General features: G+C 45.4%; 1 protein-coding gene across 1 annotated transcript in view; it reads left to right on the top strand.

Annotated features, from left to right (window-relative positions):
• Nucleotides 1–26,659, top strand: part of GGT1 (gamma-glutamyltransferase 1) — a 65,101-nt gene that overhangs the window by 13,869 nt on the left and 24,573 nt on the right. The window lies entirely within an intron of this gene.

The raw sequence follows: 26,659 nt of genomic DNA, 5'->3' as shown, positions 1-26,659 counted from the left end.
AGTGATTAGTTTTAATTTTAAAAGTTGTTAAGATTGTAAATACTAACATCAGATAGGCATATTGGCTCCAATGCACTGAAAATAGGGTGCTGAATGACCTCTGGAGATCTACGCTTTCATTTAAGAAAAGTAAGTCTCTGGCTCTAGGATTGTACTTCAGTATTGTGCTATTGTAGTGTCCCGAGGCCCCAGCAGAGATCAGGGTCCCATTGTGCGAGAGGCTGTACAAATACATAGTAGGAGATGGCGGACCAGATCCTCAGATAGTGTAGAGCAGCACAGCTCTGTGGAAGTCAATGGAGTGACCCTCATGTGTATTAGCTGAGGATCTGTCCTGGAACATTTACTACCTAAATAGACATGACAGCTGAAGGGTGGGAGAAAAGGCTGCAGCAAGAACCAACTTACTGTCAGTCTTAAGTGCACCTGGGAGTATCACCCATTAGGTTAGTCATTTCTCAGCAAGAAAAAGCATCAGGAGCAACAAGACTTTGAACCCAGAGGTGCTGGAACAATTTGTATAGTGGGGGTGCTGAGAACCACTGAATCAAACTCTTAAACCCTGTGTATATGGAAACCACTTCAAGCCAAGGGGGAGTAGAAGTACCCCCAGCATCCCTAGTTCTAGCACCTATGTCTGAACCTGCTAAAGTCCATGCAGTAGGTGTGGCACTAGCCTTCAAAATCTAAGACAAAGCCATAGAGAAGGAAACTGAAAATGAATTCTTTATAATCGGGGGGTGGGTTGGTTCCTTGGGGGAACCATCCCACTGTCCATGGACAGCAACACACCTCTGGCTGAGACGGGCTGGACTTGTCTCTCTCTGGAGCATCTCCGAGCACCGTCCAAGGCAACACATGGACGCTCAGGCAATGCCAGGAGCCGGCCTCCCCTCAGGAGTCATGTACACTGCCCCTCACAGCCCAGGAAACTCGGAGCAAACCTGGGCCTGCGCTGTGCTGTGGCTGCCCTGGACCATCAGTCAGGCCCCAGGGCTTCAGGGTCCATGGCTGAACTTTCCCCATGGCTGGTGGGAGAGCAGGGCTGTGATGAGCAGTGAGCAATGGCTCTCTATGCCCCGCTCAGCAAGCACTGCCCTGCTGTGGGGTGGGGTGGGGCAGAGCTAACCATTGTCAGCATGTTGGCCATAGCATCGCAAAAACAAACAATGCTTCCAGCAGGGCTTCAGCCCTGGGACAACACGATGACAAGGAACCACCGAGTTCAACCACCCAGTTCCCTTTCTCTCTGCTATATGCCATTTTCCCTGCCATGAGAAAATACAACCGTTTTGTCCTGCGAGCAGTAAATCAGCCAGGGTGGGAAAAGAGACCCAAAAAGAGCAAGGAAAAGAAAAATGGGCAGGGAAGCAATTTTCCAACACCACCGCTGGTGTTCAAAGAGCTGCGAGTTCCTTATGTCAGACTGTGGAGTGTTTGCTCTGTTTCTGACCACTCCCATTTATAAAGTTAACCACCACTAACCATTGCCTGGAAGTTCTTACTTCTGAAATCCCTTTCTGAGTGGGGACGAGGCGAGTGGGATGAAAGAGCCATCCTCGGTGTCACTGGCAGAAGGCGAACAGCTCCCAGCTAACATCCCAGCTTTCCTGAAGGTAAGCAACCCCATGGGTCTATTCCCCTCTCTGAACTCTTACTTTTGGTTGGGTTGTGTCCAGGTCTTGCTCCTTGCCTTCTCTGGCCGGTTTCATAATGTGTTGTTACTGTGGCTTTGCTTTCTAAACAACTGGGTCCTATCTACCTGCGGATCAGGATTTGCAGAGAGGGAGTGTGTCCGGTTTAGCAGGAGTGTGTCTCTTTACAGAGCGTGTGGTTAGAGCTGGGGACTGGGTGTCACGTGTCCTGTGGTCATTTCTTAGCTTTGCTACTGACTGGTTGGGTGAGCTAGGGGTAAGCCATTCAACCGCTGTGTGACTCAGTTTACCCATCCATCCATTGTTAGTAATTCTTGCCTAGCTCATGGTGGAGTCATGAGGCTTCATTAATTAATATGTGTACATGAAAGGCCCTGCAGCAGTGCCAGGTTTTTGTGTCACATGCTTGAGTCATGCACTTTGACTTGGGTTCTGTACAGAGCATGGGGTATACTGGAGGCTGGAGAAAGAAATGCCAGCTGGGCAATGTGACTGAGATGAAGACCTGCCAAAATCACAGGAGAGAATTTGCTGGGCTGGGTGGAGTGGGGGGAGAATTCCCTGGTGTCCAGAAGCAGAGAGAGATTTAGTCTGAAAGCCCCAACGCTAGCATGAGTCCCATTTAGGCCACAGGAAACAAACTGGGCTAACTCCCAGATGGCTGATACCTGGCCAATACCTAATTATTTGGGGCTTGAGGAGCCACTGGGGGGAGGTGCTATATGGGAGAGCCTGGAGACTGGGCAGCTTGGAGCTATTGGGTGGCCCTACCTGCCCTCACTCTGTGCTTCCATGTGACCACCTCACCTTCTGCTCATTCCCAACCCTTGGCCCAGGAACCAGCTGCAGGAGGATGGGACACCAAGCGGTGGGAAGGAATGGGCACTAAAAATGGCAAAGGCAAGCAGGACTGGGCAGAGGCAGTGGGTAGGAGACACTCAGCAGGAAAGAGGGGCTATCAGGATGAGGAGGGGGACTTTCCAGTTCTTCTCAGGAGGAGAGAGGAGGCCTAGGGCACTGTAAGAAGCCTTCTTCTGTTCAGTGAGGAGAGGGGGGAAGGTAAGAAGAGAGCAGGGCTCCTGTATGGGGCAGGGAGAGAAAAGTCGGGGGAGAGGCACATGCTGGCCCAGAGAATCTCAGCACAGAGCATGTGTGTTGGTGGGGGGAACGAGGGGGGTGGAATGACAAAAGCAAAGGGCACAGCCAGAGGCAGCAGCACTAATCTGACTGGGGGAGTGAGAGGAAATGGCCCAGTGAGGCTGAAGAGGTGCCCAGTGGAGCAGAACCAGCCAAACCTGATTCTTGGATCAAAAATCAAAACTCTTAAGGGCAGATGCAGACATGTCTGGCTGGGGACAGGTCTGCAGAGGGGCACTCGGCTGACAAAGCATCCAGGAAGCAATTTACCGACTGCAAGAACAAGGTGAATCCAGTAAAATCTCTCGCTGATCCCATCACAACAACCCCCCCGCATGCCCTCGGAAAGGCTGAGGGGCCAGCCCCATCTCATCCCGACGGTATCTCAGCCACATCCCGCTCGGCAGATTCCATTCTGCCTTCTGCACCTAACAGTCCCTTCAACCATTCTGCTGGAAAAGCTATTCACAAAATCCCCTTATCCCAACCCACCCCTAGGCGTCCTACCTGATGTCACATGTGAGCTCTCTCAGACAGGGACTGTCTGTGCAATGGCTGTACAGAGCCTAGCACATGCTAAACAATAGTCACAGGGGCACGCTCAAACCTCCCGGGAATGGACAGACAAAACAAACCAGAGCTAATCATAAAAATCTTCCTAGGAACCCTGAGAGCAGCACTCCTTTAACCACACTCTCTATTGCACGTGCTCTTAATTGAATACAAGTCCCCAGAGTGCCAGCACTGGAATAGACACAGATGCCAGGAAAGGAGGGTATCTTTGGGTAGGCCTTTCAATTGGGTGCCTGACTGGCAGCCTGCTAGTGGGGGCTAGAGGGACTGCAGTCGGCCTCTTTCCCCTTATGGTTACTGACATCAGCCACGCCCGCATTCCCATTTTCCCCTCTTTAAGTCCCTTGTTTGGGAAAGTACCTTAAGCACCTGCGTAGGGCCCATTGACTTCAATGTCCATTGAAATCAGTGGCAGTTAGGAGGAGCCTAAAAACCTTTGAAGACCTGGGCCTAGCACTTTTCCACTGGGGTCAGTGGGAGCCTTTCCATTGCGTTCAGTGGGCGTTGGATCTGTCCCTCAATGCCGTTAATTATTCTGAAATCTGCTTCTCTTCCCTGAATCAGGGCTGGGCAGGCCAGCAAATAAATTACCTGCTGCTGTGGCACAATGTTTTAAAAAACAAACCATCCAGCCCAAGAGAACAAAAGAGAGACTCAAATCCCAAAAGCAACAACATTCTGCCTTCTACTTTCCCGGCAGCTTGCAGGGCTGGCGGGAGATGTCTGCTGAGGAAGGGTCATCAGATTTTTCCTATGCAGCAGGACTAAATGAACCAGGAGCAACTAGTCTAAAACCTGGGCATCATTTCTTGCTTTGTCTTCCTTCTTCCCATGCTTTTCTTCTCGCTTTCCTCCCACCCACTTCTTTCAGTCGCTGTCTCACTTTGTTTCTACTTTTCTTTTCTGGCTAGTGTGTGTTTGCTTTCTCTCCCTCGTGTATGTATTCTCTCGCGTCTGCCTGCCTTTCTTAGAAAATCCCTCTCCCTCGCCCGGGTTTCTTAACTGTCAGCGTGAGGCAAGCTCTGTGGGGCCCCACATGTGGCCCTGGCTAAGGTTGACTGTGGTTAGCAGAGGCAGGCTCACAGGCACTGAGAAAGCAGAGTCCAGGAGGTGACCTGACAAGCAAAGTAATGAAGAAGAGGTTAATAAATCAGCTTGATGAAATTGTCCAGCATGCAGCGTTTCAGAATGTACAGCGCATGAGCTAAAAATCAGGAGTAAATAATGAACCCAGAACCTGAAGAGCACTAACTATAAACTGTCAGGGAAAGTGATGGAGACACAGGGGATGCGAGCTCAAGGGACACCGGCACTTGCTTCTGGAAAGGAGGTATTGGAGCAGTCTCAGGGATGGGGTTAAATCTAATCAACAACAGGTTGTGGAACAATGTGGCTGGCAGGAAAAGGGTTAAAAGCTCTCCTTTAGCAGATACTCTTTCATTACCTGCCTGTCTTTGTGGAGCCCAGTCCTGGGGGCTAGGCTCACCTCGGGTTAATTACCCCATTAGAGAGGAAATCCAGGGCATAGAAATGAAAGCACATGGAGTGAGCTACTCTCTGTTGGGGGCTGCATTACTCCTGGAATGAGGGAGCGATGCTGGTGCTGAGGCCAGGTCTACACTACGCGGTAAAATCGATTTTAGATACGCAATTTCAGCTACGAGAATAGCATAGCTGAAGTCAAATATCTAAAATCGAATTACTCACCCGTCTTCACCGCGCGGGATCGATGTCCGTGGCTCGCCATGTCGATTCCAGAACTCCGTTGGGTTTGGTGGAGTTCCGGAATCGATATAAGCGTGCTCAGGGATCGATATATCCCGTCTAGATCAGACGCGATATATCGATCCCCGAGCAATCGATTTTAACGCGCCGATATGGCGCGTAGTCTAGACGTGGCCTGAGATGCTCTTTGTTTACTGAGCTGTGGCGCTAGGGTCAGTGGGTTGGTCCTCTGAAGCCCTTACCCGCTCCCAGGCCAGATAACCTTTTTATCTTTCTAAAATGTCTTATCTCTGCAGGTTCCGGTTTGCTGACTGCTTGCTTTCCAAAGCTCTGTCAGCAAAGCTGCCTGCTTCTGTGCCCAGCGGCTCAAAGACTGGCCCAGGTTAGCAAACATCTTTTATGCCCTGATACAGGAAAGAGAACTGCAGTCTGTTTCCTAAAAGGGGAGATAAGAGGAGCTGTTGTCTTTGGCTATGACAATTTGAAGAACTCTGAATAGTGGCCCCTCTGCTCCATTCATCTCTTTCTTGTTAAATCCAACATGGTTTGGGTTTGGATTTAAAAATCTCTTTCCAGCTCTCTAGGGAGAGCCTGGGGGCTCCAGCAGCAGGTTAGCTCTCTGAGACCAGGATCAAATACTTGTCAGGAGGCGAGTGGCAGACAGATGTTATGCAACAAATCATTAGGCTTTCTGAACACTGGCTTTCTGCTTCCTTCCCCCATCACACACAGCCTAGGGGTCTGATTCTGATGTTGCTTGCATGGGTGAAATGCCACTGGTTTGAGTGGAGTTGCTCTTGGATTATACTGGTATAAGGGAGAGGAGACGTAGGCCTTAGAAATCTCCAGCAGCTCACCCTATGTTCTGCCTCTACGAGAACTTCACAACACATGGCCACACTGCAGGGGAAGGATGCCAGGCAGCAGCATGTGCCAGGCTGGAACAAGCTGATCTTTACCTATTGAACCTTCATGTTATGCTTCTCACGTAGCAAACTATTAGGGTGGCTGCTAGGAGAATATTCAGTCGGACCTGGGGGCTTCAGGAGGGAGGTAAGTCTTCTAAGTGCCCTAATATGAAAAGGCTTTGGAGCCACTCAGACAATCTAGATAGACTGAGGCAGCCATTTGTCTGACCTCAGTCTAAACAGAGCATGAGTAGAGACCTGCTGCTCAGACAATGTGCTCTGATGAGACTATGACAAAGCTTCGCCCCTGTACAAACTGGAGTCTCCCCAAATAACCTCATTCTTGACTCTGGAGAAAGGAAACCTCTCTAAGCTCCAATAGAACACTTTTCAGATGTGTGGCTTGTGTCCACCAATATTAGCCATGGCAAGGGTCTCTAATTCAGTATGCTGCATGGACTCACACCACATAGAACAGAGACGGGTGGTGCCTTGCTTGTGCCCAAGTCTTGTTTCGCTGAAGGCGTTTCTTTCAAATAAAGACGCTCTGACGTTTTGTCAAGGCCTCGCCCAGCATTTTAACATAGGTTTGCTTTTGCTCTTTCTTTTATGATTCTCTATCATCTTTATGTTCAGGTCAAAGGTCCCTTATCTTGAAATTGAATAAGAGCCGATTACGATGTTGTGCGGGTTATGATGACGGAGGGGAAAGGTGCCTTATGAAAGAATGAAGTACTGTTTATTAAGCAAAAATATCTGACAGCTGACTATTGGGGCAGAAGGTGGTAATGATTCAGCAACTGGAGGGCAGAGACTTTGATATGAATGCTCTGTTCCTATCTTCCCTTCTTTGCTGAGACCAGTTCTGTTTAACATGCTGATTCTCGTCAGGGATCCCAGCTGGTGCCTCTTGGCATTTCTGTGGTGAGATCAGTTACCTAGGATTGATTAGAGATTGGTGAAAAGCAGCTATGAAAAACTGTAGGGATGAGAACCTTGCAAGTGAATAGGGAAACAATTTAAAAACATCACTCCAGAAATGATCTCCAAGGTGCTTGAGGTATTTCAATGTCAGGAAATTGTCTCCTGAGGACAATGGAAAGAAAACCATCCCTAATGTGTTGACAAATATTTTCCTTTGGGAGAAAGGGAAAGTAGAGGGGATCAACTTGCACATCCTGTTTCAATGTAACCTGGAGATCTTAGATTTAGAGAGATGACAAAGCCAGGCAGTTTAATTTCATATTAATGTTTATGGTGGAAGAAGAAGGGTATTTTCTGCAGGGTATTTTCTTTCCTAGTTGATGATGACAAGGAAAACGATGTTTCTGTGTTGATTTTTATGGATTTTAAGATTCGGTAATGTCTTATTCAGTGTCAATCAACCCTATTTTTTTACCTACACGAAAATATTTAGTTACCTAGAGGTTGCTATGTGTGGTTCAAAACAACCACTCCATGCATCACTTAAAAATCTCAGAACTAGAAATTCCAATTTAAGGTTGGGTTGAGATTGAATTATGTAACTTTAACTCCTTATAGGCATATGCACAGGCCAGTAAACAGAGCGATTATCACTGACCAGAATCCATTCTGCCTCTGTGACAACACACTAGCAATAACCACAGACTAAATCAGCCTGTTGTAGAAACAACAGAAGTGTTCCAGATCTACATGAAAACGTCCAAACCTTAATGTCAATGCAGAAGTGTTACAAAATCTGGCCTTTTAAACAACCATACATATCTCTCACTGTGCTCCTGTAACAACTTGGGACTGTGGAAATATGCTACAGCCAGCAAATCTCCCCCTCAAGCAAAATAATTCCATGACCCCTCAATTAGACACATCACTGGAGCTGAAGTGAGTGTATGGACTATGTCTCTGGATTAAAACACACGGTGTTAGTTTTGTTCCAAAGCTGAGATTCATTATGTCAGAGGTATGTGCATATGAGCTAATATATAGAAAAGGAACTCTGTACAACAAATCACAGTGTAAATTATCCACGCAGCAAGTATCCTCCATGTTTAATATAAAGGACTAACAAACATTCAGGGGTAGAGCTTAAATTGTCTTAGTGCTGTTTCTTTTGCAAATTTAAGGCTGGAACAACCTTGCTTGTGTAGTTATGACCAGCTTGTCCGTCATGTAGACTTCAAACAGTCAGTACACCTGGACTGAGTTTGGTTGATACAGGTAATAGTGTTGTTGTAATATACATCGACGTCTGTAGGATGTTTGACTTGGTACTGCACAACATTTTGGTTTAAAAAAAAAAACTAGAAAGATATAAATTAACGTGGCACACATTAAATAGATTCATAACTGGCTAACTGATAAGTCTCAAAATGGAATTAAATGGGGAATCATTGAATGGGTGTGTTGCTAGTGGGATCCTTCAGGGATCAGTTGCTGGCCTATGCTATGTAACAGTTTTGTTAATGACCTGGGAGAAAACACACAAAACCAACACCGATAAAGTTTGCAGATGACATGCAAATTGGGGGAGTGGTAAATGAAAAGGATAAGTTACTGATACAGAGCAGTCTGGATCACTTGGTACTGGGTGCAAGCAAACAATAGGCCTTTTAATATGGCAAAATGTAAACCTATACGTCTAGGAATGAAGACTGTAGCCCCTACTTATAGCATGGGGAATTCTGTCCTGGGAAGCTGTGACTCTGAAAAAGGTCTAGTGATCATGGTGGATAATCAGCTGAACATGAGCTTCCAAAGTGACGCTGTGGCCAAAAGGGATAATGCAATCCTTGGATGCATAAACAAAAAAAATCTCAAGTAGGAGTAGAGAGGTTATTTTACCTCTGAATTTGGTACTGTTGTGATTGCTACTGGCAATACTGTGTCCAGTTCTTGTGCCCACAGTCCAGGAAAGTCAGTACCGGGCAAATTAGTTGAAACAATAGTTAAAAATAAAATTGTCAGACACATAGAAAAACATAAACTGTTGAGCAATAGTCAACATGGTTTCTATAAAGGGAAATCGCGTCTTTCTAATCTATTACAGTTCTTTGAAGGAGTCAACAAACATGTGGACAAGGGGGAATCCAGTGGACATAGTGTACTTAGATTTCCAGAAAGCCTTTGACAAGGTTTTTTTTTCCAGTGGGGGAAACCCATAGTCTTGTACTTAAGATTTCCAATGGAAAGGGCTTTTTGGGAACAAGGGGTTCCCTTCCATCCAAAAAAAGGCCTTTTCTATATGTTTAAAATTAAAGCTTGTCATGCGGATAAAAAAAGGGCGAAGGTTTCTTTTTTTTTCATGGGAACTTTTGGCAGGGAAAACTGTTTTTAAAAAAAAGGAACAGGGAACCCCAGAATATGGGGGGTAGGGAAAAGATTAATTGGATTAAAATTCTCAGGAAATGGGAGAGGAGGATAACTTAAGTGGTGGGGTTCCCCAAAGGTTTTCCAGTTCCATAGGGGGACCAATTCCTAATTTTCCCCAAATTTATTTCATAAATGATTGGAGAAATCTGGAGGGCCAAACAGTAGGGGCAAACAGTTCTTGCGATGATATCTACAGCTACTCAAGCAGCAAAGAATCCTGTGGCATCTTAATTTCATACATAACAATCTGACGAAGTGGGAATTCACCCCCACGAAAGCTCATGCTCCAAAATGTCTGTTAGTCTATAAGGTGCCACGGATTCTTTTGGCTTGCTTTTTACGGAGAAGTATCCAGATAACATGGCGCGTACCCTCTATATACTAAACTATCAAGATAAGGTCTTCAGACCTCAAAGCAGACTGTGAAGAACTTCAAAAAAGATGCTGGGGCAAAACTAAGTTTGTTGATTGGGTACAAAATGGCAAATTTGAAATTTATTGATAGTTTGGGATATAAATGTTGCTAAGGTTAAAATTTGCACCATTTGGGGAAAAAAAATTTTAAACCCCCCAAAACTATTACATACAAATATTGGATGGGGCTAATTTAGCAATTACAAACGAAATCAGGAAAAACGAATTCTTGGCGATCATCGGTTTTGGGGATAGTTCTGCTTTTTTGGAAGAAAAGGGGTGTCCCACGGCAGTTTGGCGGCAAAAGGGAAAGGGGGCGGTTTCCACAAAAAAAGCAATAAACCAGGGGGATGTTAGGGAAAATCATTTAAAGAAAAAGGAGGATTTAGGAGAATATTTTAGGAACTAAGAAATTAGTATTTATTAATTGCCCTTTAAATTATAAATCCATGGTAACCGGGGGGGGCCCCCCAACCATCATCGTAATAAAACACAGTTAGTAGGGGGAGGAATGATGTGGTCTCCTCACCTCAAAAAAGATATTCTAGCACTAGAAAAGGTTCAGAAAAGGGCAACTAAAATGATTAGGGGTTTGGAGAGGATCTCATACAAGCAAAGATTAAAGAGGCTAGGCCTCTTCAGCTTGGAAAAGGGGAGACTAAGGGGGGATATGATAGAGGTATATAAAATCATGAGTGATGTGGAGAAAGTGGATAAGGAAAAGTTATTTACTTATTCCCATAATACAAGGACTAGAATACAAGAATGATTAAAGGATTAGAAAACATGTCTTATAGTGATAGATTGAGCTCCTTGAGTTTGTCTTCTCAATGAGAAGGTTAGGGGGTGACTTGATTACAGTCTATAAGTAACTACATGGGGAACAAATATTTAATAATGGGCTCTTCAATCTAGCATAAAAAGGTATAATGCAACCCAATGGCTGGAAGTTGAAGCCAGACAAATTCACACTGGAAATAAGGTGTGCATTTTAACAGTGTAACTAACCAATGGAAAAATTTATCAAGGTTCGTGGAATTACTGATGTTCTTTAAATCAAGATTGGATATTTTTCTAAAGATCTACTCGAGGAATTATTGTGGGAAGTTCTCTGGCCTGTATAATGCAGGAGCTCAGCCTAGACATTCACAGTGGTCCCTTCTGGCTTTGGAATCTAATGACCACGGGCACCAGTCTGGATACTGATGGTCATCAGTGCTTTCGCCCACTACTTCTCATCCTTCTCAACCTGCAGCATGTTAGTTTCTTATGGGTCAAAATGTGGGTCTCCATTACCTACCTTCCAAAAGTTTCCGTTGTCTCAGTCTGCTCTGTGGATCTCTTGCAACCTGCCCCTACCCCTGAAATTATTCTTATATTAGAATCGATAAGGGTAACAAATGGGAAGCTTTCGCACTTCTGATGTAGTGTAGAGCGTGAGGCATATATCGGAAGTTAAAATCCTATCCTATGTAGCTTAAGGTCTTTGAAAGGATTTATATACCTTGCGGGGGACTTCTGTGCATTTCTGAGGCTAAAAAAATAATCATCATATTTCAGTATTAATAAGCTAATATAAATGTTTAGTAGAACTTCAGGGTGGGTTTTTGTCTACCTTTGGTGGTGGTTTCTCTCAGGAAAGGAATAACACTTTTTATTTTAGGAAACATTGAACCTTATCGGGAATTACTTGTTTATTGTTGTAGTTAAGTCAAAGTATTTTAGTGTTTCAATGTAATACTGCCAGCACATTTTTTATAGTGGCTCATGCCCTGAGGCAGGAAAACGTGGGCCATGGGTAGGAAGAGGTCTGGCTGGCTGAGGGATTGATAATGAAATTTCTGGAGTCTTTAATTATTAGGTAGATGGCTGGTTAAAATCAAATCTGTTGTTAAAGGTCAAAAGTTAACATCTGATGGCATTAACTGGCACCCCTGAAAGACTGAGGAAGGAGGCAAAGAAGTGAAGTGCTCATGCTTCCAGAGGAAGGAAGGTCCAGGGGTTAGGGCACTATGACTTGGGACAGCTGGTTCAAGTCCCTGTTCTGTCACTATGGGCAAGTCACTTAGTCTCTCTCTGCCTCAATGCTCAGTCTGTTTTTTTTGTTGTTTGTTTGTTTGTTTTTTTAATGATAATACTACTTCCCTACCTTGCAGGGCTGTGAAAATAAAGGCACTAAAGACTTGAGTGGTTCAGATATCATGGTAATGAGGGGCATATATGTACCTGAGAAGACTCTGTAAACTTTCCTCCATAGGAGAGGTCCCTCTTAATCAGAAGTCAGACATAGTGATGTAGTATGGGAAGGCTACTCTTTTTGTCTTGGTTCCAGTTATAAATAAGGACTTTTTGGCTCAGTATGGTACTTTTTATGAGCATTAAATAAAGATTAAAAGGGGTGAGATTTTGATTCTTCAGTCAATGAGTAACTAATGTCCTCCTCTGACGTGGTTAATTGAAAAGTAACTAGATGGAGGGAACTTAACTTCAATGGTCAAGGGAATGCAAACATCAAATACTGAGGAATTCCTCTGAGTGCTTTTCAAGAGAAATATAATTACCGGTAATTGTTGTTAATGTTAATTAGATACTTTGGTACTTGGAAGAGCAGTTACTGCTGATTGGGAAATTGCATGAAAGGACAGAAGCTGATAAAGATTTACAAACACTTGTGAGAGCTAAGGGGGAATTAGAGAGGTTCTGTAGCAGATGATCACCTGGGACCTACAGGTGGCAAAGCTCTGTCTGTGGGATTGCTTATGGACAAGGAAACAGCAGATTTGCCCTCCATTCCTCCCTTGAATGCTGGTAAGTACATGATCTGCCATATTGGATACAGAGACTGACTAGAAGGCCAGTTCTCTCATTTAATTAAGCATAGAGCTGGTCAAAATCTTCTGACCCAATAGAGGAGAAAGCTTTTGAACATCTGCCGTCATCACAATTTTCCAAATATGTTGTTTTGATGAAGGCTTTTGACTTTCCAATTGGGGAAAATCAAAATCAAAATTAGTTTTGAATCAACATTTTAGAATGTAATTTTGGTTTTTTGGAAACTGAAACTTTGATTTTTATACTTCCACCCTTTAGATTTTTGGGGGGCCACCCAAGGGGAAAAGTTGGCAAGTAATACATGTGAAAAGTGGATTTTCCCACCTTCTCTCATCTTTTTTTCCTTTGGAAGTAAATGGTGGTGGTTGTGTGGGTGTAGGGGGGGAATTTATATTAAAGAACTAATTTTGCATTACAAAGCAAAAACAAATCAGTTAGATTTGAAACTAAAATTCATGCTGGAAAATCCAAAGTTTTTGTTGGAAAACTTCAAATGATTCTTTTTAAATGGAATTTTCTGGAATTGGGGGGGGGGAAGGAAGAGGCTGGTTTCCATTATCTTAAGATTCTCTGAACTCAGCAATCTGGAGAGAACTTGAGGCTAATGGATGCAGTCTTGTGGAATGCTTACTCTCCCATGGCGGGACTGCAAACTGTCTGCAAAGCACTCTGAAGAGGCTGTCCCTGTTTTGTTGTTTTCTGTGCCGTAGGCCGTCGGGTCGTGTGCTTTGCATTGTTTTTTTGGCTTGGTCTTTTTCCCTGGCATTCTGGGATTGGGGGGGGGGGGGACGGAGGGCGTTTCTGTGTGTTATCTTAAAGTTTCTCTGCAACTTCACAATCATGGAGAGAGAACCTTGAGGATAATGGATGCAGTCTTTGGAATGCTTAATCCTCCCATGGCGGGACTGCAAACCCCTGTCTGCCAAAGCTGCTGATGAGCTGTCACACAGACTGTAACCTACTGCTCCTGACACTGGTCACAGCAGTTAGCCATGATTTTTTTCAGCTGAACAGTATCGTGTTCTGAAGAAAGACTTGACACCAATTTGTAGAAATCCGAGGAGGCAAAGCTGCTTTTCTGAGTTTGCCTGCCTCTTTTATTATCTAAGATTACACATGCGCAAATGCACAGCACAATCAAGATTTCTTACAAAATCTCCATCACGAGCATAAACAGAAAAGCAAGTTGCAAAAACAGCCTCAGCTGTAAACACAGCAGTTCTGTGAGAAACAGCAGAGAAAGGAGACTACAAAACACTGCCAGCTGCAAACGGGGCCGTCTGTGTGAAAGCAAGGGGGGAGGATGGAGGAAGGCCAAGTTCCTGAGATAAGCAGGCCGGGTGTGCCCAGCTTGCAAGCAAGAACAAAATGCCCCAATTAAAGGAGCACCCAGGCCTGTGGGCCCGGGGTCATTCCTACAGTGTTCTAGTCAAAATGTATCAAGAGGGGCAAGTGGTAGGTTCTCTCTTTTGAGTTTAGTGCTCCACTAGCTGCCCTACATAAGGAGGGGAGACCTGGGCTTCACTCAGGCTACGTCTACACTACGCGCCGTTTCGGCGCGTTAAAATCGATTGCTCGGGGTTCGATATATCGCGTCTGGTCTAGACGGGATATATCGAACCCAGAGCGTGCTTAGATCGATTCTGGAACTCCACCAAAACAAACGGAGTTCCGGATTCGACATGGCGAGCCGCACACATCAATCCCGCGCAGTGAAGACGGGTGAGTAAATCGATTTTAGATATTCGATTTCAGCTACGCTATTCTCGTAGCTGAAATTGCGTATCTAAAATCGATTTTCGCGCATAGTCTAGACGGGGCCTCAGACCTATACTTCTCTAGTATATCTGGAAAGACATTGGCCTATGTTCAAGCCCTAGACTCAAGACTGGAAGAGATGAGTGACACTGTTCAGGGCGACTGCACCTGTTTTCCCCTTCCAAGGTTCCTGGGTGGATACCTTTGTCCCTCCCTCCTGAGCGGGGTTTCTCTGGGCTGCACTGTGCCCTGCCTACGCTGTAAGTTCCTCAACAAACCAGACTGCTGAAACAGGCCGGAGCCTGCGCTTTGCTTTCCTCTCAGTGGCTATAAACAGTATAGTTGCCCACACTCATAAGTTACCACAAAGCCCTCTTTAAGCAAACACATTTATGCTTAAGGTGAAAGCATTATAGAGAAAACAATGTAAAAACATCCTAGTTCCTGTACACATGATAAAAGCTTACTACCACTCAGACTTACGGGCTTCAGTAGGCCAAAGTCCTCCCCAGCTTCCTAGGAAGGCTTGGGGCCCCCTTCTTGGATGGGAGGGTCTGTCCATTTGCTGAATCAGAACAAAAGCCCTGAGTCAATTTAAACTCAAGCTGTTTATCCAAAAGGCTATTGGTCTCTGGAGAGTCCAGTTTGAACCAGTATATGAGAGCCTCCCCTGGAGGGGTGGCACTTCTCTGAAGCATTACAACCTGTGTCACTTTGCCTAATCATCCCATACTGTTCTTAGTTCCTTGGGGACATGTGGGGTCACCTCCCCCATGGAATTGCATAAATCCCTGGCCCACAATGATATGTAAAGTTAATACAGTAAGTTCTCCCAAAGATAGTCCTGGAAATGGCCAGGTCTGTCACAATGTAAAAAATGCTAACAGAACTGTATTAGAGGGAGACAGTCAGCAGGCTGTGCAGTGTATGATGTCTGTTGTTCACGCAGTTTTTCTGAGCTCTAAAGAACTTCCCTTAGGTTTCTTTCACTGTGAAGAAGGTTGTAAGGTTGGTAGTTGTGTTCAGAAATGGTTTGATTTCAATTGTGTACCCATATTGAACTGACTGAAATGCCTGAATATTAGGCCAAAGACACCTTCTGATAAACTCTGATTATGTAAGCCTTATCTGTTACTTTTAAGGAAAACTAGTATGTGTGGGAGAACAGACATATGGTCTCCTTGACATCCTTAAACATTCCAAAAGCTTCAAGAAGAGGGGAAAAAAAGACCAAGTACACCCTCCCCCCTTCCTTTCTCTGCTTAGATTTCTACTTTGACACTTTGGATAGCTCTGCTATCAAGTTGATGCACTCTGGAAGTTATCTGAAATCAAATTGGGGAAGAAAACCTTCCTAAATTTGAAGGCAGGATGGGAAAATTTTTCCCCAAATTAAAGCTAATAGCAAAAAGAATTAAGCATAAACTTTAAACTTCACGATTAATGAAACTTTGAGAAAATAATCTCCAAATTCACTGAGATAGATCATTGTTTCACAAACAATTAGCAGAGAACCAAACTAAAAACTTCAGAGATAATTTTGTTAGTATTATACACTTATAATGCCAAGTAAAAATTAAAACATTCCAGGAAAGAATCGCAACTACATGGGAAAACTAACTTTTCTGAATCGTGGCTGCCACCTATTGGATGGGTAAAAGAGTGCAATGACACCAGACCTGCCAAAATGATGGATTCACCTGTAACCTGGAGATGGGACGTCATCAAATTTTGGGGATGACCAATGAAAAGGCACAAAATCATGACAATGATCTTTCTGGGGGATGGTTCAACTCATCAGTCCATCTGAATGGAAGAAGGATACATAAAAGATGCACCACCACCAAGTGAGTAGAAGCAGCCTCATTTGATGATCAACAGATCCTGAGTGCAGAGTTGTCTTGATCTGACCTAGAGAGAGTGGCAACCCACTTCAAGCAAGGAATGATCAATCATTTGAGTTTCTTTAAATGAGTCCTTCATAGACAAAAACCTTTTGGGTTTGGGTTCTGGGCCCAAAATTCCAATTATAAGCCCAGCTTTGGAAAGAGGAAGCTTTCCTGAAGATCAGACAAACCCAGAAGATGCCACTACTACTAGAGAACTCCAAAGACAGATGAGTTAAGGCTGAGACTATCCTAATCTGCTTAAAGGGTGGGGGGACTGGGAAATCAATATTGCTAAAATATTCCATAGGGAAATTCTGCACTTCAAAGGTAACACAGAATTTGGCCTTGGAGAGCAATCATTTTGGTTTCCTAGATTCATAGACTCTAGGACTGGAAGGGACCTCGAGAGGTCATCGAGTCCAGTCCCCTGCCCTCATGGCAGGACCAAATACTGTCTAGACCTCCTGATAGACATTTATCTAACCTACTGTTAAATATCTCCAGAGAGATATCTAACCTACTGTTAATATCTCCAGCAGATGGAGATTCCACAACCTCGCCTACTCCTGATGAACCCTTTAGATACTGAAAACTGCTATCATGTTCCTCCCAGTCTCTCTTTTCCAAACTAACAAGCCCATTCTTCAGCCTTCTCATAGGTCATGTTCTCAAGACCTTTAATCATCTTGTTGCTTTCTCTGACCTCTCCAATGTCTCCACATCTTTCTGAATGCGATGCCCGAACTGAACAATACTCAGCTGAGCCTAACGCAGCAGGAGTAGAGTGGAAATGACTTCTCGTGTCTGTTTACAACACACCTGTTAATGCATCCAGAATCATGTTTTCTTTTTTGCAACAGTATCACACTGTTGACTCTATTTAGCTTGTTCCACTAGACCCCTAGATCTCTTTCTGCCATACTCCTTCCTAGACAGTCTTTTCCCAGTCTGTATGTGTGAACTGATGTTCCTTCCTAAGTGGAGCTTTGCATTTGTCTTTATTGAACTTCATCCGGTTACTTCAGACCTTCTCCAATTTGTCCAGATCATTTTGAATTTTCCTCTGTCCTCTAAAGCATTGCAATCCTCCCGTTTGGTTCGTCCGCAAACTTAATAAGCGTACTTTCTATGCAACATCTAAGTCGTTGATGAAGATATTGAACAGAGCTGTCCCAACAGACCCCTGCAGAACACCCACTTGTTAACTTTCAGCGGATTGGGCAGCCATATAACCACTCTCTGATGTAGGTTATCCAGCCACTTATGCACCCACCTTATAGTAGCCCCATCTAAATTGTATTTGCCTAGTTTATTGATAAGACTATCATGCGAGACCGTATCAAATGCCTTACTAAATGAATTGAATTAAATGAATTGGAATTCTGATCTTTGTTCCATTAATCTCGATTCCTGTGCTGATAGAACTTAAATTTGGGCATATACAACTGTACAACTTCCAGAGATAATACTGAGATCATGACTTCAAATAATAGAAGGAAAGGCCACACTAGGAACAAAAGAGATACTGCATTGAATTAGATTTTGATTTTGCATTTGATATTGCAAAATATCTCTAAAGGAGACTGGACGCGATGGCTGCAGCAGCAATAGAGAGCAAATTTCCTGTTTCGGAGACACAAGGTACCAATTGTGCTGAAGGGAATTTCCATGATCTGCTAGCAATATTGGGACTATGACCTGCAGTGGTGAAGCACTGGAATGGGTTACCTAGGGAGATGATGGAATCGCCTTCCATAGAGGTTTTTAAGGTCAGGCTTGACAAAGCCCTGGCTGGGATGATTTAGTTGGGAATTGGTCCTGCTTTGAGCAGGGGGTTGGACTAATGACCTCCTGAGGTCCCTTCCAACCTGATATTCTGTGATTCTGTGATTCTACAGCTGAGCTATTTTAGTTTCATTGACGGGCAATGATGTGTACGTATACGCTCACCAGTCTTTTCAATGGTACATGAAACAAGACCCTTATTGTTTTGTGTAATGTGTTCACAACCTAGGAGTTCTTAAGTAACTCTATCAAATTAAGTGTTAAAGGATCCCTACAGTTACGTCTACTAAGGATTGTGTAGCTTGTGTAATAACACCCCTGGAGAAGTTGTCTGTAGGGACTAATCTTGGTAACTGCATAGCTAAAAGCATAAGCCTCTATGAACTGAAAGATCAACCAAATCTGTCAGCTCAGAAGCAGTAGCAGGCTCAAAAGCCACTAAGCATGATCTAGCAGTAGAGATGGACAAAGACCATAGTGAGTCAGCAGAGGTTTTGCTAGGATAAATCTTAGCAAAACCACTAGAAGCAGGAGTGTGTGAATAGAGACTAAACAGACTGAATCCTAAACAATAATCAAAAGAAACAAACTCCTTGCATGTTTTCTGCACAAAAGAAGTGGAACTAACACCTGAAATCACTGTCATCTGAACTTGCTGCGGACATGGTCAATATATTCTCTGCCTTTCCTGCAATGTTCTTAGTTTTCTTTTTCCCAGTGCTAGAAGGTGTCCTGTGGAGCAAATAGTCACAGTTTAATGGGCTATACAGAAGTGATGAGTTGGGATGTTATTGCACACATAGTAGGGTCAGGGCCAGCAGACACACTAACAACTGGAAGACGGTTTGGGAGAATGCAGAATTAGACCACAGCATCTAAGGATATAAACAATGGCTAACTACGCTTGACTACAACACTCTAGTGATGATCAAGGCTGACAGAACCATTTGCTTTTTCTGTTACACAGAGGTAAAGTGAGTTCACTGGCTGACGTGTGAGCGAGGAAATGATGGTTTATTTAGCTTAATGGCTAAATAACTACAGCAAACCTCCCTTTGGAGGGAGAATGAAAAGAATTCATATGCCAGTCGTGAACATAATCTGGTACCATAGCAGTTTATTGGCAAATCCTGTAACGCAGGTACAGAGATGTATGGGAAAAGGCACTGACAACCACAACTGAGGGAATGGTCCCTGGGTAACAAGGGATCCTACTCTAACTGGTAGGCCAAAGGCAGCGTGGTGCTTTGGAAAGCGATGGGATCTGGCTGTGCCCTCTTCCTATGAGCAGCGCTGGTGTCTGTGGAGGAGATGATCTAGATATCTTTTTGCCTGCGAGTTTTTGGCTAATGGACAAATATTGGCTGCTGCTGCTCTGCATTGTGCTAGAAAGCACTGCTAGCTGCGATGATTGCAACACCCATCCAAGCTCCGATAGCCCCACCTTTCTGACAGCTTAGACTTGCAGGGGTAGTCAATAGGCGGACCGTGGGCTAGCTCCGGACCACCAGGTGCTTTTGGACAGACCACAACATCTTTTTATTTACTTCTTATTACCAGTATTATTGTTGGTTTTGTGGTGGTGGTGGTGTTTTTTGCTGAAGTCTGGACCTTGACAATACCTTGACCAAGAAATTTGGACCTTGACAAAAAATAATTGATTACCCCCGGTTCCTAATCTAGAATGCCTTGTCTCTAGGGCCACAGTGACCCGAGACCTTAAACTATGTGCATTTGGAAATTCCGGCCTCCAGGGGGAAATACCAAATTCTGACATGCTTAGCTCTCTGGAGCAGGGATGTGTGTATGTGTGACTCTCTCAACTCTTCTGGGTGGTCCTCCAGAACCCTCCTAATGTCCTGCCTTCTGTTCTTCTCATCCTGCTCTAGTTCTCAGGGCAATGCAACCTGCCTTCAGGCACAGAGGGGGCTGGCGTTGCCTCCCGTCAGAGCCACTCATTGATGTTCCTTCACGTGGCCAGAAGCGAGCACCGTGAGACCCACTTCCAGCCCCTGCTTCATCTGGCACAGCAGGCTGAACCTGAATCCCCCTGCCTGGCAGTAACTAAGCTGTTGTGCTGGGGTTTGAAATGAAGCTTCTGTATGTTTAAGACTGTTAAAGTTGTGACACCAATTAACACAGCTCACTGGTAAAGTTGCTCATCCAACTATAACTCCGTTGCTTGCTGTTCTTCCCTTGCATGAATTCAGACAAGTCAAACTTGGCTTTGAATTTCCTGCCTCACATTGGACAAGGTCACAAGCCTAATGTCAGAGAAAGAATTGTAGTGCCTTTAATTACTTTTATAGCCTCTCTGTCTCAGTCTTCTGCTGCCGAGAAGCGCTATCTGACTGAAATACTAACAAAGCTTCCCCGGAGCTGGATTTGGCGAGAGGTTTCAGAGGTTAAAACCACTTGCAGAACACAGCTTGCTTGAGAGTTCCAGCACTCGCTGCTTCAGATGGCAGTGCACAGTAATTGTTCTGACTAGTCCCACCAATAAATCCTTGGAGAAAAGAGCCAGCTTCAGCAGGGAAAAACTAGGCTGTTCACTTAACACACTTGTCTATGCCATCTAACCAGAGGCATCAGGTAAGTACTGAAATGTTGGTCATAACGTCGGCCAGTACCTCTTAAACTTCATGCAGCAACATCACAGGCTTCCTTCCTATCTTCAAAACTGCAGTGTAGTGGCTCTTGTGTATAGGATGGATGTTGCCCTCTAGTGGCGAGGCCTACAGTAGGCTAGGGAACCTAGTTGTTTTCCATTAACTCCGGCAGAAAAGACCTAGTGTGTTCTTGGCTCTGGTTCTAGTCCCGGCTCTGCTCAGGATTGCCTGCTTTTCCTGTAGCTCAGTCCTCCAGCTTCCTACAGGGACCAAGCTTTCTCTTGCTCTCTTCCCTGACACGATCCATCTCACGCAGCTGCATTTCATCGAGATGCCTTCTCTTTCTTCTGCCTGTAGGTCCATGTCTATTCAATGTCCTGGTTGGCCATTCCAAGTGAATGGTTTTTCTTCCAGCTTCCTCAGGACTTTGGCACGGATTATACTAGTTAGAAACAGAGACATACCTCTTAGGTCACAGGAGTCACTGTGAGGCTGGGGACCTAGTCTCCTGACAAAAGATGCATTGGATGCTCCACTTATTCTAAGCCCAAAGGACACTTGGGAGCTGAATTCTGAGCTGAGAGTTAAGCTGAAACACTGACTGAGACTCTTGAACACAGAGCCCAGCTCTCTGATAGGCACGGCCCTGAGGATGGGGCCTTGCAGAGCTGCACTGCCCCAGCAGGAGCATAGGGGGTGCTGGCTCCAGGAGGTGCTCCCTCTCAGGTATACAGGCTGGGGCACTGACACAGCCATTCCCTGTGTCTTTCCAGCTGTGGTGAGCTAGGGCATTGGAGGTCATGTCCTGGTCTTAGCCTTACTCTCTCCGGGGTGGCTGTCATCTACAGGGGGACTGGCCGGGCTTGACTCCCATGTATGGGGCTCAAAGGGTCAGAGGCTTTGTACACTGTGTGCCATCACCCAGCAGCTGGGCCCAAGCTGGCCCTTACTGGTCTGGAATGATTCCCATTACTGTGATACTGGGGTAACTTGCACTGATTATAAACAGTGAGAAACAAGAGGTCTGACACTGTGTCCCACTGCAGCTGGCCAGACCCAGGACGGTCAGGCCACAGAGCACTGCTTCCAATGATTCAGAAGCTTGTGGCTTCAGGCTCCAGCCTGGGACTAGTGATCCTGCCTTGTGCTGCAGGGGTAGAGGGGTCGTCCTTCAGATGAGCCACAGAAAAAAGACGCCTCTTGCCTGGTGACAGATCCTGCGGCACTTTCTGTAACAGGCCGAGGACAGAGCCAGTCCAAACTCGCAGCCAATAAACTGCCTTTAAGATCCAACGCTGAGGGAGCTATTGTTGGAGACATGATGGCTGCTCTGTTTCCATGCACAGTAACTGTATGACAAGTATGCCACTGATTTTAGAATGGTCTAGTGTAAAGCAGGCTCAGAACCTGTGCGGAGAGTCTTCACCCTTTCCCCATCAGCTGCCTGTGACTGACTGTCTTTAAGATTCACATGCGTAAAGGCACAGGCAGTAGAGTAGTTCTGTAATGAGCTACGAGAAAGCTTTCCGTGCCTGGATGGGAGGCACAATGCAATGGCTACTAATAGACAGAGGGCCAGAATGGCGCACTGACCTCTGTTCAGCTGGAGTCATGAGTGTGTGTGTGTGTGTGGGGGGGGTGTTCAGCTGATCTTCTCCCTGATGGGCCAACTTACCCACTCTGCTTCCATCCTGGCTGGCCTGCTCCCTCCAGTGACCTCTGCACGGGCTCCCCCCACATCTCGCTGGTACTGCATGTGTGTCTGCCACAGGCAGTGAGAGCCAGTCTGACCTGGCTGGAAATCACATCCTGCCTTGGGACTGTTACATCGCTGGAGAGGGTCAGTCCTGTCCGCTCGTCACACCATGGCTCTGCCTGCTTTCTCTCCGTGCGCAGCAGATGCTTTGGTAAGGTCCCTGGGTAGTGTGGCTATTGCACTAAGTGTGCTGGCTGTATTACATCTGTAACTAACCTGTACTGTTCGGGGGAGGGGGGGATCATAAGCAGTTCAAAGAAGATACATTTATTTTCTTACTTCCAGTGCAGCTGTTTCTGGGGAAATGAGGCCCTGACTACTGGGAAAGCAGATGGCTTCTGTTGCACCTAGGAATGGGATAAAAGATACCTTCTGAGTACTCTGCGTTTTGTACCGCTTAGAGTGGGTTGTGCCTATATTTGTATGTTGCCTCTGGAACATATCATAGTGCTCCTAGTGTCACTGCTGAAGATGTATATAATGCAGGTCTGTGGATACTCCATGACCTTGCACAGAGGGAGGGCAGCTGTTGATTCCTTGGGTACCTTAACTCTTCCACAAGCAACAATAGCTGGGATAGTTAAAGTGTAATTGTATCTTTGATTCTAGAACAGGGGTCGGCAACCTTTCAGAAGTGCTGTGCTAATTCTTCATTTATTCACTCTAATTTCAGGCTCTGTGTGCAAGTAATATATTTTAATATTTTTAGAAGATCTCTTTTTATAAGCCTTTAATATATAAAACTATTGTTGTATGTAAAGTAAATAAGGTTTTTAAAATGTTTAAGAAGCTTCATTTAAAATTAAATTAAAATGCAGAGCCCCCCAGACTGGTGGCCAGGACCCAGGCAGTGTGAGTGCCCCTGACAATCAGCTCATGTGCCGCCTTCGGCACCTGTGCCATAGGTTGCCTACCCCTGTTCTAGAATTTGAAAACACAGCTTTTCTCCTGTGAAGTTATTGCCAGACATTTAGAATTTACTTCCGCTTAAATCAAGTTCTGTACCTGGGGCTTTTCCTGATCATGCTACCTCTGCAGTATGTGGAACTACTTATTTGCTACAACATAACATCATCTATCCTAGATGCTCACTGTGTTAATTACTATATCTTGGCCTGCTCCATTTGAAGAAGTATGGGGCAGCTCTTGCAAAACTGTTTGCTGGCTTAAAATCTTAGCCAAAGAAGCTGGGTTTGAAGGGCTCTGTGTTTATAAACTGGAACAATGGTGATGCTATATTCATAATAAATAGAATGATCAGGGCCGAGGGAATAGGGGCAGAAAGTGTTGCACAGAGTAGGTCTGTTAACAGACCAGGAAGGAGAATTCTGTAATCGTTCTAAAATGATAGAATCCCTGGTATGCTGCTTGTGGTCGATGTTCAGCATGAAAACTCCAAGGCTCTTTGAGGGACACAACTAAGTAGTGATGGTATCAATACAATATACCTGTGAATGAAAAATAAATCTAGGGTAGGGAATACTTGGAAGTGCTGCACATCAGTAGGGTCAGGGATGTTAGCTAATTGATTTACTGAACTGCTGGCAATTACTTTTGAAAAGCCATGGAGACCTGGTTTAAAAACAAGGGGGGAGGGGCGGGGAGGGAGGGATAATGAGATGTACAGACTTTCTGTGAGGAGAAAGGAGGAAAAAAGAGCAATCCTGGTAACTGCCATCCAGTAAATCTAACTTTGGTCTCTAGTAAAATTTTTGGCTCAGATGTTGCGAGAGGGAATGCTTGTTTCCATTATTCCCTGGGCACTCTCAGGAGAAGAAAGCTGCAGGACACCAGCCCGCATCAGACAGCGATGAGCTTTTTAATGTTGATCAAGTTACAAACTGTTGAATGAAGGGCACTCAGGGATGTAACAGAGCTGGAGTCTGGCACAGCATTTGATAGGGCTCCTCAAAGTTAACTGAGGCCTGGTCTACACTACGCATTTAAACCAATTTTAGCAGCGTTAAACCGATTTAATGGCGCACCCGTCCACACTATGAGGCCCTTTATATCGATATAAAGGGCTCTTTAAATCGGTTTCTGTACTCCTCCCCAATGAGAGGAGTAGCACTAAAATTGGTATTACCATATCGGATTAGGGTTAGTGTGGCCGCAAATTGATGGTATTGGCCTCCGGACAGTATCCCACAGTGTACCACTGTGACCGCTCTGGACAGCAATCTGAACTTGGATGCAGTGGCCAGGTAAACAGGAAAAGCCCTGTGAATTTTTGAATTTCATTTCCTGTTTGCCCAGCATGGAGCTTTGATCAGCACGGGTGGTGATGCAGTCCCAAATCCAAAAAGAGCTCCAGCATGGACTGTACAGGAGATACTGTATCTGGTCGCTGTATGGGGAGACAAATCTGTTCTATCAGAGCTCCATTACAGAAGACGAAATGCCAAAGCATTTGAAAAAAATCTCCAGGCTACACAGTGCTGCGTGACAAGCGTAACGGAAACCCAGAGACTCAAATGGACGCTCATGGAGGGAGGGAGGGGGTCCTGAGGACTCCAGCTATCCCACAGTCCACAGCAGTCTCAGAAAAATATTTACATTCTTGGCTGAGCTCCCAATGGCTGTAGGTTCAAACACATTGTCCGGTGTGGTTCAGGGTATAGCTCATCAATTTACTCTCTCCGCCCTCACGTGAAAAAGGGAATAAATCGTTTCTTGACTTCTTTGAAATGTCATCCTACGTCTACATGAACTGCTGCTGATAGATGCGATGCTGCGGCAGTGGAAGAGTAAACAGTATCCGGCTCCTCTCCTCCCTGGTGAGAGATGGTGCAGTAGGACGATTTAGCTGGGCCTTGTCATGAGCCCAGTTAGTGCTTCCTGCGGGCTGGCACACTCAAGTGAGGCTGGCCGGGGCGCCTGAGTAAAAATAGGAATGAAACCCGGTTCCATCTCGGAAGTAGATGAATAAAGAATGGTCTGGTAACGACCTCATCATACCCGCAACTGGGGGCTGAGCTTCCATCAGCCCCATCGTTTCATGTGTACAGAAAAAGATTTCTGTACTGCCTGGACTGGTCAATAGCAGCAGATGCTGGGCTCCATTCCCACCGCAAGCCGCTCTAATGTCTTGCTGCTTTGACTGTCATACACCAGAGGCCTGCTCCCCCCATTTTTAATCTCACTAACAGTCACTGTTCTTATTCCTGTAGCATCTTTATAAACTTCAGACACAAATGGGAGGGCGGCCAAACTTGGAGCACGGTAGCAGGATCTAGGAAGGCTGGCAGAGGCACGGGAACGTCAAATCGGTGGGTGTTGCAGCTCCCCCCCCAGGTGATATGTGGCATGTGTAAGCTAATCATCATTCTCCATGCAGGACTCTGACACGGAGCAGCTGTGTGCTCTCGATACACTGGTTCTCTAGTACACTTGCCCCATATTCTCAGCGCAGGACGACTATTTTTAGAAACATATAAGGAGGAGGACTCTGCGGAGTCATCTTCCAGGTTTCGCCGGTAGGTCGTCCTCCCTAGCCAAACAGTAGTCGTTCCGGTACCGGGCCTGCCGGCAATGTGCAAAGTGGCAGTAAAGTGAGGTCGAACGCGTTCATCTGTCCGTGTAGCATGAAGGCCATGCTAGACAGTACAGAACGACAGATAACCGTCATCTCTTCTGCCAATTTACAATGGCAGCCCGACGGTAACAGAAACGACTGATAACCGTCTTTGCTAATTATGCAAAAGAAACGAATGCCTGCTGTGTAGCGGCTGCAGTCACGCTCTGTCAGCGCATCCAGTACAACATACGGTGAATCAGTAAAAAAAAAAAGCTGACAGGCTCCAACTGGTTGCGTTGCTATGGCGTCTGCCAGGCATCCAGGGGAAAGGGCGCAAAATGATGTCTGCTGTTGCTTTCCGAGGAAAGGAAGAGTGACGATTTATCCAGAATCCCCCCCCCCCCCCGCCGGCCACCACGCGAGCAATGATTTTATTGACCCCATCAGGTCACGGCAGAACTCAACCCAGAATCAAGGGGGAGGGAGACTGCGGGAACCTATGGGATAGCTACAGAATAGCTACCCACAGTGCAACGCTCCAGAAATCGACGCTAGCCTCAGACCATGGACGCACACCGTCGAATTAATGTGCTTAGTGTGGCCGTGTGCACTCGACTTTATACAATCTGTTTTACAAAACTGGTTTATGTAAAATTGGAATAATCCTGTAGTGTAGACGTACCCTGAGACAGATTGCATCTGAGCACTGTCCCGCTGACACTGGGGACTCTTACTCTCACGGGACTGCAA

The sequence above is a fragment of the Chelonoidis abingdonii genome, chromosome 22, assembly GCF_003597395.2.
Source record: "Chelonoidis abingdonii isolate Lonesome George chromosome 22, CheloAbing_2.0, whole genome shotgun sequence".
Lineage (NCBI taxonomy): Eukaryota > Metazoa > Chordata > Testudines > Testudinidae > Chelonoidis > Chelonoidis abingdonii.
Note: the sequence above shows the minus strand (reverse complement) of the source record. Positions and strands in the feature narration are given on the sequence as shown.